The sequence below is a fragment of the Rutidosis leptorrhynchoides genome, chromosome 1 (genome assembly GCF_046630445.1).
Source record: "Rutidosis leptorrhynchoides isolate AG116_Rl617_1_P2 chromosome 1, CSIRO_AGI_Rlap_v1, whole genome shotgun sequence".
NCBI lineage: Eukaryota > Viridiplantae > Streptophyta > Magnoliopsida > Asterales > Asteraceae > Rutidosis > Rutidosis leptorrhynchoides.
In genome coordinates, this window is record NC_092333.1 from 483,308,723 (window position 1) to 483,326,748 (window position 18,026).

An 18,026-nucleotide genomic window follows, 5' to 3' on the forward strand; every position below is an offset into this window, starting at 1 on the left:
AAATCAAGAAGCGCGTGTCTTTTTCGGAAGACTTTACTTCCTTATAATGATGGAATTGATTCATCGTGTAGATCCATCTTTCTTTCAAAAGTATTACAATAAATCGGGTAAAACTGATTAGTTTAGTCCAAAACAAAAGTACATGCAATAAGCTTGTACAGATATGTGATATATGTTTTAAAGAACTTGGTGAATTATTCCCACACTCAGCTTTTATTTATTTCTTTCTTAGCATTTTTATTCTCCTCTATTCCATTTTAAATGAATTCAAGCGTTTTGGGTTGTTTCTCAATTTATGTCCTTTCCAAGGTAACAATAATTTCGGTAGTATCACCTAGTTTTATCGTTCATAAATATGTATAAACATGATTTTGAATTCATTTAGTTGAAAATTTTTCAAATTTTCACAAAATTTGGCAATTAAACCAAGCGTAAACCCGAGAGAATTTATAACCCTTCCTCACACTTGAGATCTTGCAATGCCCTCATTTGCAAGAAATCAGTAAAAATTTAAATTCATGAGGGTGATTAGTGTAGAAAAATGATTAAAAATACCGAGTTTGCAAACATACTGTTTTATATCACATTTGATATTTTACGTCTTATTGTTAAAATTAGTAGCTTTTGATGAAATTAATGTCAGCCTTTGAAAGTGTGCTATTTTACCCTGTTTTGTACATAATATAAACTACAAACAAATATATACATAATATTTTCTTTTTATAAAACCTTTATTTATTAAAACAATTTAAATGAATAATTTTTTAAAATTTTGTTTCCTTTTACTTTAGGTAGTTTCGGTATTATTACCTAGTCCGTCCCTCGACAAAATTTTAAATTTGTCGTTAAAGCGATTGTTTTAAAAGCAAAGATTTTTGGGTTTTTTAATTTTTTTTAGTATACTTTAGATCAATAAAATTAAAAATAATGATAACAAAATTTCTCGTCCCGCCCTCGGGTAAAGCAATTTCGGTTCAAAGACCTAGTCTTCAACTTACGATGAATTTTGGAAATCAATTTTTAACTTAATGAAATAAAGTAAATTTTGTTTTTAAATTCACACCAAACTTAAATTTAAAATACATAAAATTAAAACTTCATTTAAATATAATTAAAATTTTTAATTTTACAAACTTATATTAAAAATATTAGTTTAAAATATTTACAAACTTAAATATATTGATTTCAAAAATTTACAATTTTAAAAACATGTAAGAATAAAATTAAAAATCTTTTTTTTATGGTCTTTTATCCCACTTTAATCAATCAAATATTATCAAAAATATACGCCCCTCTTTTCGGTAAAGTAATTTCGGCTATATTACCTAGTTTTACTCATGACGAATTTTTGAAATATTTTTGGGTTGATTGATTAAAGATATTTATACCTTATGAATAAACGGTAAATTTCGCAGTGATGTAATAAATTTTTGTATGATATCAATAATTTCGGTCGCAAAACCTAATTTTATTGAGTATCAATTTAATACTTTATAGCGAACAATTTAGCGTTTAATATCAAAAGGTTAAAAGCAAATAAAAAAATAAAAACTGTACATACTTACCTGTGAGATAGAATTCTCAGTGACCTGCTTTAGCCCACTCATAATATAGTCGGACTAATTGGTTTTCCATAGCTACATAGGCGTAAACTCGAGCATTCAACGATTTTTTTTCGAAACATATGAACGGCCCTTCTCTACATAAAGTAACGAACTCGGTATTGGAATGTGTCTGATTGTTCGAACATTTCCCTTCGTGTGACCATTTTCCGCATTTGTGACATCTTTCAAGGTGTCGTGCTCTTCTTTTCGCTGCGGATTTTGATTTTCCTTTACCAAAATGTAACTTATTATGATCGTTCCTGAGTTCTTTTCTTACTCCGTCCAATTTGGCTCTTATTACTGACACCAGGTCACTCGGAAGGGTGTCATTATTACGTTTAGTAATCAAAGCGTGTAGCATTAGACCATGGTTTAGTTCACAGGAATTCTTCATCTCGTAAAACCTAAAAAAAATAAAAATTCAGAATGGGGGGAGAAGACTAGTTCTTTTGGGTCTGCTAGGGAAAGACCATTCGGATTCCATTCTCGAGAACTACACGAAAACAGAATATCTAACTCTAACAGAAATACATATTACTCTTAAAAAGATTCAAATCTCCCCACACTTAGTTAGCTGTGGTGTCGAAATTATGATTAACTTCGTTGTCAACTTCCATCGGATCATGTACGTAATGTTTAACTCTGTGACCATTAACTTTAAATTCAATCTCATTTGAATTTATCAACTCTACTGTTCCATATGGGAAAACTCTTTTGACTAAGAATGGTCCAGACCATCTTGATTTCAATTTTCTAGGAAATAGCTTGAATCGTGAATTGAAAAGAAGAACTTTATCTCCTTCCTTAAATTCTTTTGAACTTCAAATTCTTTTATCATGCCATTTCTTTGTCTTTTCTTTATAGATTAACGAATTTTCATATGCTTCATGTCTTAATTCTTCTAATTCATTTAGCTGACTTAATCGTAGACGTTCGACTTCATGTAAATCAAGATTACATGTCTTCAAAGCCCAAAATGCTTTGTGCTCAATTTCTACTGGTAGATGACATGCTTTTCCGTAAACGAGTTTAAAAGGTGTGGTTCCAATTGGAGTTTTGTAGGCTGTTCTAAAAGCCCAGAGTGCATTCTCCAATTTCATGAACCATTCCTTCGGATTTGATCCTACAGTTTTCTCTAGAATACGTTTTAATGCTCGGTTGGTATTTTCAACTTGTCCACTTGTTTGTGGATGATAAGCGGTAGAGATTTTATGAGTTACTCCATATCTTTTGAGAACTTTCTCAAGTTGATTATTACAAAAATGAGTACCCCGATCACTTATTAAAGCTTTCGGTGTTCCAAACCTAGCAGAAAGATGTTTTAAGAAGTTGACTACAACTCGTGCATCGTTAGTTGGGAGAGCTTGTGCTTCCGCCCATTTAGATACATAATCAATGGCAACGAGAATATAGAGATTATTATGAGATTTTGGAAATGGACCCATAAAGTCAATACCCCAAACGTCAAATACTTCACATACTTGAATGACGTTTTATGGCATTTCATCACGTTGACTTATTTTTTTGACCCTTTGACAAGCATCACAAGATTTGCAAAGAAGATGTGCGTCTTTGAAAATTGTAGGCCAATAGAATCCAGCATCGTAAACTTTTCTTGTTGTGAGTTGAAGCCCATAATGCCCTCCTGTTGGTCCTGTGTGACAATGGTTTAAGATTTGACTAGCTTCCTCCCCGAATACACATCGGTGTATTATTCCATCGGGACAACTTTTAAACAAATGTGGATCTTCCCAAAAATAGTGTTTTATATCACTAAAGAATTTCTTTCGTTTTTAGTACGACAACCCTTTTTCAAGGAATCCACATACTAAGTAGTTTGCATAGTCTGCAAACCATGAAATTTCATTGTAATCTATCTTCAATAGATATTCATCAGGAAAGTTGTCTTGTATGGCCGATTCATTTAGAACTTCTAATTCGGAATTTTCAAAACGAGAAAGATGATCAGCGGCGAGATTTTCTGCTCCCTTTTTGTCTTGTATTTCAATATCGAACTCTTGTAAGAGTAAGATCCAACGGATTAATCTTGGTTTGGCATCTTGTTTCGAAAATAGGTATCTAAGAGCAGAATGGTCGGTATAGACCATCGTTTTTGCTAGAACGAGATATGATCGAAATTTGTCAAAAGCAAAGACAATAGCAAGGAGTTCTTTTTCAGTAGTTATGTAATTTGTTTGTGCTCCTTATAACGTCTTACTAGCATAATAAATAGGTTGAAATCGTTTTTCAATCCTTTGTCCTAAAACGGCTCCCATTGCAAAATCACTTGCATCGCACATTAGTTCAAATGGTAGATTCCAATTTAGAGTTATCATAATCGGCGCATTAGTGAGTTTTTCTTTAAGAATATTAAAAGATTTGATGCATTCATCTGAAAAGATGAATGGAGCATCCTTTTCTAGGAGTTTATTCATAGGAGTGGCAATTTTAGAAAAATCTTTTATGAAACATCGGTAAAAACCGGCATGCTCTAGAAAACTCCTAACTCCTCTAACATTGGTGGGATGTGGAAGTTTAGCAATTACACCTAATTTAGCTCTATCCACTTCAATTCCTTCCTTTGAAATTTTATGACCGAGAACGATGCCTTCTCTAACCATGAAATGACATTTCTCCCAATTAAGTACTAGATTTGATTGTTCGCATCTAATAAGCATTGGTTCAAGATTAACTAGACATGTTTCAAAAGTATCACCGAAGACTGAAAAGTCATCCATGAAAACTTCCATGCATTCTTCTATCATGTCGTGAAAAATCGCCATCATGCACCTTTGAAAGGTTGCAGGGGCGTTGCAAAGTCCAAATGGCATGCGTTTATAAGCAAAAGTACCATAAGGGCACGTGAATGTGGTTTTCTCTTGGTCCTCGGGTGCTATTGGAATTTGAAAATATCCGGAAAAACCGTCAAGAAAATAATAGTAACTGTTTCCGGCAAATCTTTCCAACATTTGATCAATGAAAGGCAAGGGAAAGTGATCTTTTCTGGTGGCGTCATTTAATTTTCTATAATCAATACAAACACGCCATCCTGTTACAGTCCTAGTAGGAATAAGCTCATTTTTCTCATTTGTGATGACAATCATGCCACCCTTCTTAGGTACGCATTGAATTGGGCTTACCCATGGACTATCAGAGATTGGATAAATTAAACCTGCATCAAGCAGTTTAATAATTTCTTTCTTAACAACATCTTGCATATTAGGATTTAGTCTTCTTTGGCGTTGCACATATGTTTTATGACCTTCTTCCATAAGGATTTTATGTGTGCAATACGAAGGACTTATTCCTTTAATATCATGAATTTTCCATGGAATAGCTGGTTTATGAGCTTTTAGCACAGAAATGAGTTGAGATTTTTTCATTTTCAGTAAGAGAAGACGATATTATTACAGGTAATTCGGATTCACCATGTAAATAAGCATATTCCAAATGGTTTGGAAGTGGCTTTAACTCTAATGTCGGTGGTTCTTCTATCGATGATTTATATCGATATCTGTCTTCTTCTTTTAGCATTTGAATTTCTTCTATTGTTGGTTCATATCCATTAGCCATAAGTGTAGCTAACATTTCAGTTTCATCAATTAGTTCAGTTCCTTCTCCTAAAGAACATTCTCATGTTCCTTGTAATTCTGGAAATTCTTCTAACAATTCTGCATGTGAATCTATAGTTTGAATATAATAACATGTATCATCTGCTGATTGTGGTTGTTGCATGGCTCTATCAACAGAAAAGGTAACACTCTCGTCCTCTATACTTAGGGTCAGTTTCTTACCAAACACGTCTATTATTGCTTTAGCCGTGTTTAAGAATGGTCTTCCTAATATGAGAGGAACTCGAGAATCTTCTTCCATGTCCAGAATAACAAAATCTACTAGAAATACTAAAGTACCAACTTTAACTAGCATGTTCTCCATTATCCCTCTAGGATATTTTACTGATCGATCGGCTAGTTGTATACTTATTCGTGTTAGTTTCAATTCTCCAAGGTCTAGTTTAGCGTATAGTGAATACGACATTAAATTTATACTAGCACCTAAGTCTGCCAATGCTTCTATTGAACTAAGACTACCCAGAAAACATGGAATCGTGAAACTTTCTGGATCAGATAATTTTTCTGGTATCTTATTCAATAGTACTGCAGAGCAATTAGCATTCATAGTAACAGCCGAGAGTTCTTCCATTTTCTTTCTATTTGTGATTAGATCTTTCAAGAATTTAACATATCTAGGCATTTCTGATATCACATCAATGAAAGGAAGATTTACATTTATTTGTTTAAACATATTCAAGAATTTGGATTGCTCGACTTCAAGTCTCTCTTTTTTCATTTTACTCGGGTAAGGAAGTGGTGGTTGGTATGGTTTAACATAAGGTTTAGCCTTAATTGTGTTATCTTCATTAACCTTTTTAACTACCGGTTCTGTTTCCTTATCTTACTCAGATTGTGGTTCTTGTGGAGTAGGAATAGAGTCATCAGAGATTACAGGCATTTCAGGTGGTTTAAGTGTACTACCACTTCTTGTGGTAATGGCTTTAGCTGTTTCATTCTGGGGGTTAGCATTTGTATCACTAGGTAAACTTCCTGGTTTTCTTTCACCTATTAACCTTGCTAGGTTGCTTACTTCTTGTTCCAGATTTTGAATAGAAGCTTGTTGATTTCTAAATGCTTGAGCATTTTGTTCATTCGTTTGTTTCTGAGATGTGAAAAATTACGTTTGAGATTCAACTAGCTTCGACATCATATCTTCTAAATTTGGCTTTTTATCATCGGTTTGTGGTGGTTTGTTTTAAAAAATAGGTCTTTGCTGATTGTAAGTATTATTGGATACTTGTTGATTGCTAGGACCTTGTTGGTTGTTGTATGGAACATTTCGGTTATAATTCTGGTTTTGATTGTAGATTGGTCTTGGCAATTGATAATTATTCTGATAATTATTTCCAGGCCTTTAGTTAATGTATGAAACATTCTCTCTTTGTTCCATTGTTTGTTCAATACTGAGACAATCTTTTGTTAAATGTGGTCCTCCACACTGCTCACAACTAATTCATATTGAGTGAATATCTTTAGTCATCTTTTCCATTCGTCTCTCGACAGCATCTATCTTTGCAGAAATGGAATCGAAGTCAGGGCTAGAATCGGCTCTAGCTACTTTAGATGATCTAACGATATCTTTTTCTTGATGCCACTCATGTGAGTGAGAAGCAGTGTAATCAATAATTTTGTAAACGTCAGTTGCGGTTTTCTTCATAATGGAACCACCAGCTGCTATATCGATGTCTTTTCTTGTAGTGATGTCGCATCCTTGGTAGAATATTTGTACTATTTGACAAGTGTCTAAATCATGTTGCGGACATCCTCTTAATAACTTTTCAAATCTTGTCCATGCTTCATATAGAGTTTCGTTTGGCTTTTGCGTGAACGTAACAATTTCTCCTTGAAGTCTCACGGCTTTGGATGCCGGAAAGAATTGTTTAAGAAAATTTTCAACTAAAACATCCCATGTATCAATCGCCCCTTCAGGTAACGATTCTAACCAATCTTTGGCTTCTCCTTTTAAAGTCCAGAGAAATAACATGAGATAGATCTGTTCATCCTCCACTTCCCTTATTTTAAATAGAGTACAGATCCTATTAAAGGTTCGAAGATGTTCGTTTGGATCTTCCTTCGACGCACCACTAAATTGGCATTGATTAGTTACCATGTGTAGGATTTGCCCTTTGATTTCATAATCTGGCGCATTAATGTCTGGTTGAGTAATTGTGTGACCTTGGCCAGTGCGTTTAGCTCTCATTCGGTATTCCATACTTAGAGGTTCCAGATTTTCCATGATTGAGTTTGTTGAATCTGAATCACTAGAGGATTCTGATTTAATGGTTGTTTCCTCGACAATCTCTGTTTGAATGATTGGTGGTTCCGGAGGAAAGATTAGTGGTTCAGGATCTCTGAATTGTCCCTGAATATCCTCCGGATTCTCAATTGTAAGGTCGGGTTCAAAAAATGGATTATCGGAAATTTGAATTGGAGTACTTGGTTGACTGGATGACGATTCTAAAGAAAAATCAACGGCAACAATATTGGCTAGATGTCTTGATCGAGTTACAGGTGGTGAACGTATGAAAGGTGGTGAACGTTTTGCTCGGTGCATTCACTGAATATCCTATTAGTTATAAAAGATAAAAATTATATAAGTTATCAAATTAATAGACTTTTCTGCTTTTGCTCACGTTTTGAATAGCCAATAGATGCAGCAGGTAGCCAGGACCCTTTAAATCGGAAGCCCACAACTCGCCACTAACAAATCTAACTATTACTACGAACCAGAAAATTTGGATGTCTATCAATTTAATCGCTTAAAATAATAATCTTGGTGAACTCAACGACTCGAATGCAACGTCTTTTGAAACATGTCATGAATGACTCCAAGTAATATCTCTAATATGAGCAAATGCACAGCGGAAGATTTCTTTCATACCTGAGAATAAACATGCTTTCAAGTGTCAACTAAAAGGTTGGTGAGTTCATTAGTTTATCGTAATCAATCATTTTCATAATTTTAATAGACCACAATATTTCCTTTATTCAATAATCATACACTCGCAAGTGTTTAAAAATCATTCATATGGATTGAATACCTGGTAACCGACATTAACATAATGCATATAGAATATCCCCAAAACAGAAATCCATCTGTATTAATAACTCGAAGTACTAAAGCATACCATTTTCCAGTATGGGGGGAGTTAGGGCCCGTAGATCTACCTTTAGGATTCGCGTCAATTAGGGTGTCTGTTCCCTAATTCTTAGGTTACCAAGCTAAAAGGGTGATATTCGATTTCGATAATCCAACCATAGAATGTAGTTTCGATTACTTGTGTCTATTTCGTAAAACATTTATAAAAGCAGCGCATGTATTCTCAGTCCCAAAAATATATATTGCAAAAGCATTTAAAAAGGGAGCAAATGAAACTCACAATACGATATTTTGTAGTAAAAATATTCATTCGACGATACTGAACAATGCAGGGTTGGCCTCGGATTCACGAACCTATATCATTTATATATATATTAACACATGTAATGGTAATCGAACAAATTTATATATTATTTCTGATTTAATTATTATTTTAATTATGTATTTTATTAATAACCTAATAAATTACATTTATTAATAAAAATATTAATATAGTTATGTTATATGTATTACATATGGTTTTATATAGCTAATAGTTATTTGATAAAATTAAATTGATAATAATAAATAAAAAGTTGTTTCATCTTATAATAATAATAATAATAATAATAATAATAATAATAATAATAGTTATAATAATAAAATGATAACTTTTATAAAAATGTTACTTTTAATAATAATAATAATGAAGACTAATAATAATAACTATAAAAATAATGATTTTACTAATAATAATAATACTAATTTTATATTAAAAACTATAATTATAATAATACTACTAATAATAATACTAATACTTATGATAATCATAATGCTAATACTCATATTAATAATAATAATGATATATATTTTAGTAATAATAGTAATTATAATTATATTAATTATACTAATAATCTTATTTTTAATATTGATAAAAATAATTACTTAACAACAATTAATAATAAATAATAATAACAATAATAATAATAATAATGAAATAATAATAATAAAAGTATTTTTAAAACTACCTCAAAAGAAGTAGCCCTTAAAAATGCCCAAGTTCGGGTTTGAACCCGCGACATCCCGCTAACCCGATAACATCCTACCATTGCTCTCTCTTCTTTCTTTTTGAAATTATTATCACTTTGTTTACATTTAATTCGATTTCCGCTATCTTCATCTTATGTTATCGTTAACCTATATCATCATAACACTACTACAATCATCATCAATACATCACCATTATTTTCGTCATCCGTACCTCATACCCATCATCACTTCAATTATCATACCATTTTCACCATGAACATACCATTTATCGTCATCAAAATTATCGAATCTTTTATATATTATTATCTTTATATTATCTATTTTTGGTTATCATCATTCGGTTATCACTTATGTATCATACATAATCGATTATCACCGCTAACATCTCTTCATCGATATCATTATCATTATACATCAGACATCCTATACCATACATCACTTAACTTCATCAATGTTATGATCATTGTCACGCTATTATCATTATCTCCTATCATCTCGTCATCATCAAGGCTTACCATCATTATATCATATCTATCATAATCATAACATTATGAGCTCGTTATCATTAAATCACGGTCATCACAATCATCCTATTATCTAATTATCATTATTGAACCCTCATCACAATTTATCATCGTCATTCCTTATTAGGTTTGGGTGTCGGTTGAAACAGAATTCAGTTGGGCTTTTGTTACGGCCCAAGAGTTGCCCAAACAATTAAGTAACCCGATAACATCTCTGATCTACATTCCCTTGACTCACTAATAGTTTTACAAGCCCAACAACAACAAAAAAATTGAATTACGGTCCAACAAGAAAAAGAAAGCGGTTGGCCCAACAGTTTTTTTTTCTTTTTTTTTTACCAGATCGATATCATCCAGCTTTAGTAGACACATGGGGTTTATTTGTCGGCCATAATAAAAGAAAATTTTCAACAACAACCTGGTGACAGTAATTCGAGTGGTGTTTTCATTGACTTAAAACAAAAAGGAATTGCAGCAGGTATCGAATGAAAAGAAAAGAAAAAAAAAAATATACGCGGCTTCTTGTTTGGTTTGTTCGATCAGAAACAATATCAATGAGTTTTCGTAATATCAAGAAGGTATAGCAGACGTCAGGAACCAGTGTAAATTGTCTTCAATGATGACGGTTTTTCAGTTAAACTAAAACTATCGCGTATAAGTTCTTGAGATGGTGTTCAATTAATAATAGAAATAAATAATGGGTTGAAGGAGATGATGATTGAACCTGAAATAGTACTAGTAGTACACGAATAAGATGGTTTGCTTGTTGACCATGTGAACAAGAACAGAATAGGCTGCAGCGAAAATTATGACATCAGTGGTGTGTGATGTTCATGATAGAAAAGTGAAGAGAGAAAGGGAAAGAGGTGAAGATGGTGAAGAGGTTGTTCATTGATGGAAATAGGAAATAGAAACATATTTGTTTGTATTTTAAATGGAACAAGATTGCAGTATTGAACAAGAACAAGTGGGTTCACGATGGTTGAGGTGATCGTTGGTAGAGAGGCTGTGGTTGTTTAAGGTGTTTTCAAGGTGGTGAGGGTTCGAGTCGATGGATGGTTTGTGAAAACTCTTCGAGAATGAACGTGATTGTTGTTTAGGGTTTAACCGATAAACAATAGAAGAAATCGAAGTTCGAATGGTAGCAGTTTTTAACCGAGTGGTGTTTGATTTTAAATAGAAAAAAAACATAAACATGCAGTAATTATTGATGATGGTTGGTCGATGGTGTTGGATGGTTGCAGTGATAGTTCTTGATCAAGAAATGTAGAGAGAGATGGGGAGATGGTGGTGGTTAGTACCGTAGGTGGTGGTGGTTTGTGGTGAGGTTTACAGTGAGGATCTTGGTGGTGGTCTAGCATTGACAAGAAAGATACCAGAGTGGTGATGAACCGATTGTTGGGTCATGGTGTTGTGGTCCGATTAATGTTGTGAGGGTGGTGGAAAGGATAATGATCAAGCTAGGTGATGGCGGGTTAAATGGTGGAAGTGGTTGTCGAACGTACAAGGTGAAAGAGGAAGAGAGTTAGAGAAGTTGTGATGGTTGTGTTTCATGAATTCTCTATATCTATAAATATAGATACATATACAGTTCATATTCATATATTCTATATTCTATTATTACAAGAAATTTGCAATCAATAATTAAGCACAGTAATTTCAATCATATACAGTAATATGAATTGAATATAATGCTTGTTTAATCATTCTTATTCACAATCACGGATTCCATAAATTATAATATAATAATATTAATAATAATAAACGTGCTTCTAAGTTATATATCTTACCAACAGTTTTTACGGACTACAATACCATGCTCGATTAACAATTTAGGGGAGAATAAAAGTGTTCAGAAAAATTCCAAAATTTTAAATTAACTATATTTATTTATTTTGATCATTATGGTATAAAATTCGGTCATTAACTAATAAGTAAAAATTACATTAATTATTCGCTCCCAACCCCAAGTAAAATATAAAAAGTTTTAAAATTTAATGAATAGCTCCTACATACATTTTTACTAAGCCTATAATTTATAAAACCCATTTTCGGATCATCGTTTATTTTAAAATCACATAAGTTCCTTTTTAACTCGTTTACTATTTATCGAATGTCAATTAAGCGTTATCGTCGTTTATTAAATAACTTCGAAATCACAAAGTGTGTGTTCTATATACTTTATTTATATATATATATATATATATATATATATATATATATATATATATATATATATATATATATATATATATATATATATATATATATATATATATATATTCTTTAAATAATAATTATTATATATTATTATTATTTTTTAACATTGATTATAACAATTACAATATAATATTTCTTTTCATAATATACATATATATATATTTATATATATGTAATTTATTATATGCATATCTATATATTATATATTAAATTAATAATAATAAATATACTGATATTATTTTATATATTTATTTCCAACTGTTATATTATATATTATTTCAAATAATATTTCAAATAAAAGTATATATATCTATTTACAATTTAGTTGTTCGTGAATTGTCAAAATTGGTCGAGGTTCAATTGAATTCATGTAAACAGTTCCAAAATTTTTAAGACTCAACTTTACAGACTTTGTTTATCGTGTCAAGTCATATAAAGATCAAGTTTAAATTTGGTCAAAAATTTCCGGGTCGTCACAGTACCTACCCGTTAAAGAAATTTCGTCCCGAAATTTGAGTGGAATCATCATGGCTGACAATAAGTATGTTTTCATGACTCATATGAGTTGATAAATAGAGTTTTATTACCATTGAGTAATAAAGATAAAATAATTCGATTATTCGAAGAGTAAGAATAAAGCTATCACAAAATAGTGAAATGAGAAAGACAAGTTTCATCATAACTTTTGACTAGTCATGGTCGAATTCAGAAAATAAGATTCATCTTATCTTATGGCATTGTCTCGGTTGAATTCCGGAATTCAAGGGATTCACAGAAAATCTTTGAAATCTAAAAGATTTAATTTTTCGACGAATAAGGAAAATAGAATCTCTTTAATTAAATGCTATGATCTGCCTTGATCGCTTTGTCTGATAGTTTCATTATACATTTACCTTTTCCGTTCCATTAACTTTCACCACTTCAATAATTTCTTTCTTAACTCACATTTCCAAAGAGTTTGAAAATGATTAACCCAGTTCTAATCCTTGTCCTTATCCTTACTATCGCAACAATCATTCTCCTTTTCCAACTTCCACCAGAGGAATCTGTTTTCTTCTACTTCGCCCTTGGGGTTATAGTGTTTTTAATTCTTCCGTGTCTTTATGTTGCGATAAACATTGATATACACGGTTTGTAATTTATGTGTTGTTATCGGGCTTTATATTCTCCCTTATATTTCGGAGCTCTTTGCCTTTTTATTCTCTTCTCGACTCTAAGTCAAGCGAACAATGGTCCAGAATTTGTAGATATGAAATTCAGAATGAACATGGTTAGTGTTCTGAGAAAGAAATTGTATTAGCACAATTTGACTTGTGAAATTACCAGAATTCAAGAGAAATGCTAGAACTATCAAGAGAATATGTTCTTGATATATTTAGAGATTAGTTAGAATGTAAGAGTTGTGTAAATGGCACATGATGACGTTATAATCTGTGAATCATCACGTTCCATTAGAAACTCAACATGACTTACTGTAATATAATCACGTTGATCAAGTATCATTATATTATACTAACTCATGCATCAATTTCTAACACTACTTCAAAATCATTCATAATTCAAACTCGAATTTTAAAGAAATTTAGAAACTAAAGTAGTTTCCTTTATGATGTAATATTGATAGTACGAAGAGATAAATAATTTCGGACGAGAATATTTATGAAAATATCTTCAGAAATATCGAAGATATTTATGATGATATTTTGGAAATTTTAAGTTCGATGGTTGATGAAGAAAGATTTTCCACAAGATTTTAACATGAGTACGGAGCAAGATATTCGTTGAAGGTTTTATCGGATCCAGAATTACCTGGATTCTTTGATATATGGTATGGTCCTTGTATTTGGCCTTGGTCTCCTTCATGGTTTGCTCAATCTGTTTTTCAGTACCAAATTTTCTATCGAGCGTTCCTAACACTCCCTTCTTTATCATCAAACTTTTGGCCGTTTAGACCATCTACAATTTTTCTGTTTCCTCTGCATTTAATGCTACGATATCTGAATCATCGGTTGTCAATCCGAGGTGGTTTTAGGAGAATTATGTTTTTAGATGATTAAACGCTGATAGTAATATGGTGGAATATAAAAGGTTCTCCGGTAACAATAAAAGAGCATGCATATATATCAAGGTTATAATAAGGCTAATCCGAGTAAAAGGTAAAAATTGATTTGGTGGAGCTGTGACAAAATTGCTACTTTGGAAAGGGATTGCAAAGTAAATTTCGGTAATAACTATGCCAAAGGAGCTAGCACATATATGTGTTAAACGTTTACTCAGGTTCCGAGAATTTTTCAGGTGCATAACTATATGCATCAATCTTTTCTTCCGTAGATGAAGTGCGGTTGGTTCCTCCTCTCGATTGAGGTGTTTTTAAGAATCATGAAAGGTTTGAACGCAGATTGTAATCGTCAAGATACAAATGAGGTTTAAGATGAAATCAAGTGACAAACTTGAAGAATTGTTTAGTTTCATATGTTATAATCAATATTTTAATTCATTTTTAATTGTCCAATGTTGGTAGTCCATAGTTAGTAATTCAATAATTCATATATAATATTCGAATTAATTAATATGTATCGTGACCCATTGTATACATGTTTCAGACTCGATCACAACTCAAAGTATATATATTATTGTAGAATCAACCTCAACCCTGTATAGCTAACTCAAGTATTACTGCATATAGAGTGTCTATGGTTATTCCAAATAATATATATAGATGCGTCGATATAAAATGTCAAAACCTTATATACGTGTCCCGGTATTTAAAGTGCGTAGAATAAATAACAGAAATTAAATGATGATAAATAAAATTGCGATAATTAAAATTGCGATAACTAAATGTAAATAGGAATTAACAGTTAGCTAGGAACAGTTAGATAGGATTTTGTTAGCGTGGATTCTTAACAGAATTTCTCAAAGTTAATTTGTTTGTTTCTAACAAATTTTATTTGTCCAATGTTTTCTTCATTATGCCACTTGTTGGATTCTGTTAAGTCAAAATCCAAATATGAAATTGAATGAAAATGGTTATTCTGTGGTGAACGGATTCGTATATCTGTGGATGTAAGTAGGATAGTGAATGATTGTTGAATCAGATTCGAAGAATGTACAGTGTAACTTATTAATGTGAAATCTAAATATTCCTCGGGTATTACCTACCCGTTAAAATATTTTTACCATTAACAGTTTGTACAAAAGAATTTTTAATTACAATCTTTATGAAAACATATATACATATATATTTTCTTCAGATGTAATCATTGATTTAATGAGTCAATTATGATATTAATATCATTTGATTTCTCGTTAGAACTAGAATATATAATCTCTAAAACATTAGAGATTACATAATCACTATGTCGAACGAAGATAAATGATGTAGAATGATTCGCAGATTGATGATTATGCTCGAGGTACATAATGAGATGTTGAGGTGTGTGATGTTGAACTTGGGTTATTGGTGGTACTGGTATTGATCTTGGTGCTGGTGATGTTGCTGAAACTGGTAAATTTTGCATCATATTCTCCAAATTCACTACCCGAGCGCGAAATTCGTTGACTTCTTCTATTATTCTGGGATGATTGTCGGTTGGAACGAGCGAATGAATAAGATTTAGAATTTTAGATAGAATATAATCGTGGCAATATATTCTGAAAATGAGTGTGAAAATGGTGTTTCGAATGGATTCGCCAGTAAGTGCTTCAGGTTCATCACCAAGAGATGAAGTTGGTTGGTGGAAAGGATCGCTTTCTTCTCGTCTCCATTGATTAAGTAGCCTACGAACTCATCAGATGAATTGGGGATGGCTGATTGGTTGATTCATTCTGGTGACGCTGCTTTCGAAGCTTAGGTGAATATCCGTGTCGGAATAGCTGTCGGGATAACTATCGAAATATGAGGGACTCGAACTGGTTGAGGGATTCATCTCGTACGATCAGATGAAGGATTTTCGATAAGAAATAGATTATAGGATGTAGATTAGTACCCTGCAATACATAATTTACATATGCATATATAATACTAAAATTCCATATGTTACGGAGGAATCTACGGAAGTTGTCAGGAAAAGGTAACAATAACAGATACGCTAAGATATGAATTTATCTATACACTGTCTATGCAATAGAGGCAGTAAGACGTGTCTAGATTTTAAGGATGATAAGCAAATAATTTTTGACACGAAATGATAAGCAAAACTTTTGACATGCAGACACGGTCGAAGTCCAGACTCACTAATGCATCTAATCAACTATCAGTTAGACACACTAATGCAAGACCTGGTTCGCTAAGACCACCGCTCTGATACCAACTCTAATGACCCGTCCTAATCCATCTGGACGAATACGTTACATTTGGTTACATCGCGAGGTACTTGACGTCTATATGATACATTTTACAAATATTGCATTCGTTTTTGTAAAAGACAATCTTTCATTACATCGAAAGTTGACGGCATGCATACCATTTCGTAATATATCCAACTATACTTGATTTAATAATAATCTTGGTGAACTCAATGACTCGAATGCAACGTCTTTTGAAACATGTCATGAATGACTCCAAGTAATATCTCTAATATGAGCAAATGCACAGCGGAAGATTTCTTTCATACCTGAGAATAAACATGCTTTCAAGTGTCAACCAAAAGGTTGGTGAGTTCATTAGTTTATCGTAATCAATCATTTTCATAATTTTAATAGACCACAAGATTTCCTTTATTCAATAATCATACACTCGCAAGTGTTTAAAAATCATTCATATGGATTGAACACCTGGTAACCGACATTAACATAATGCTTATAGAATATCCCCAAAATAGAAATTCATCTGTATTAATAACTCGAAGTACTAAAGCATACCATTTTCCAGTATGGGGGGAGTTAGGGCCCGTAGATCTACCTTTAGGATTCGCGTCAATTAGGGTGTCTGTTCCCTAATTCTTAGGTTACCAAGCTAAAAGGGTGATATTCGATTTCAATAATCCAACAATAGAATGTAGTTTCGATTACTTGTGTCTATTCTGTAAAACATTTATAAAAGCAGCGCATGTATTCTCAGTCCCAAAAATATATATTGCAAAAGCATTTAAAAAGGGAGCAAATGAAACTCACAATACGATATTTTGTAGTAAAAATATTTATACGACGATACTGAACAATGCAGGGTTGGCCTCGGATTCACGAACCTATATCATTTATATATATATATTAACACATGTAATGGTAATCGAACAAATTTATATATTATTTGTGATTTAATTATTATTTTAATTATGTATTTTATTGATGACCTAATAAATTACATTTATTAATAAAAATATTAATATAGTTATGTTATATGTATTACATATGGTTTTATATAGCTAATAGTTATTTGATAAAATTAAATTGATAATAATAAATAAAAAGTTGTTTCATCTTATAATAATAATAATAATAATAGTTATAATAATAAAATGATAACTTTTATAAAAATGTTACTTTTAATAATAATAATGAAGACTAATAATAATAACTATAAAAATAATGATTTTACTAATAATAATAATACTAATTTTTATATTAAAGACTATAATGATAATAATACTACTAATAATAATACTAATACTTATGATAATCATAATGCTAATACTCATATTAATAATAATAATAATAATATATATTTTAGTAATAACAGTAATGACAATAATATTAATTATACTAATAATCTTATTTTTAATATTGATAAAAATAATTACTTAACAACAATTAATAATAAATAATAACAACAACAACAATAATAATAATAATAATAATAATAATAATAATAATAATAATAATAATAATAATAATAATAATAATAATAATAATAATGAAATAATAATAATAAAAGTATTATTAATACTACCTCAAAAGAAGTAGCCCTTAAAAATGCCCAAGTCCGGGTTTGAAC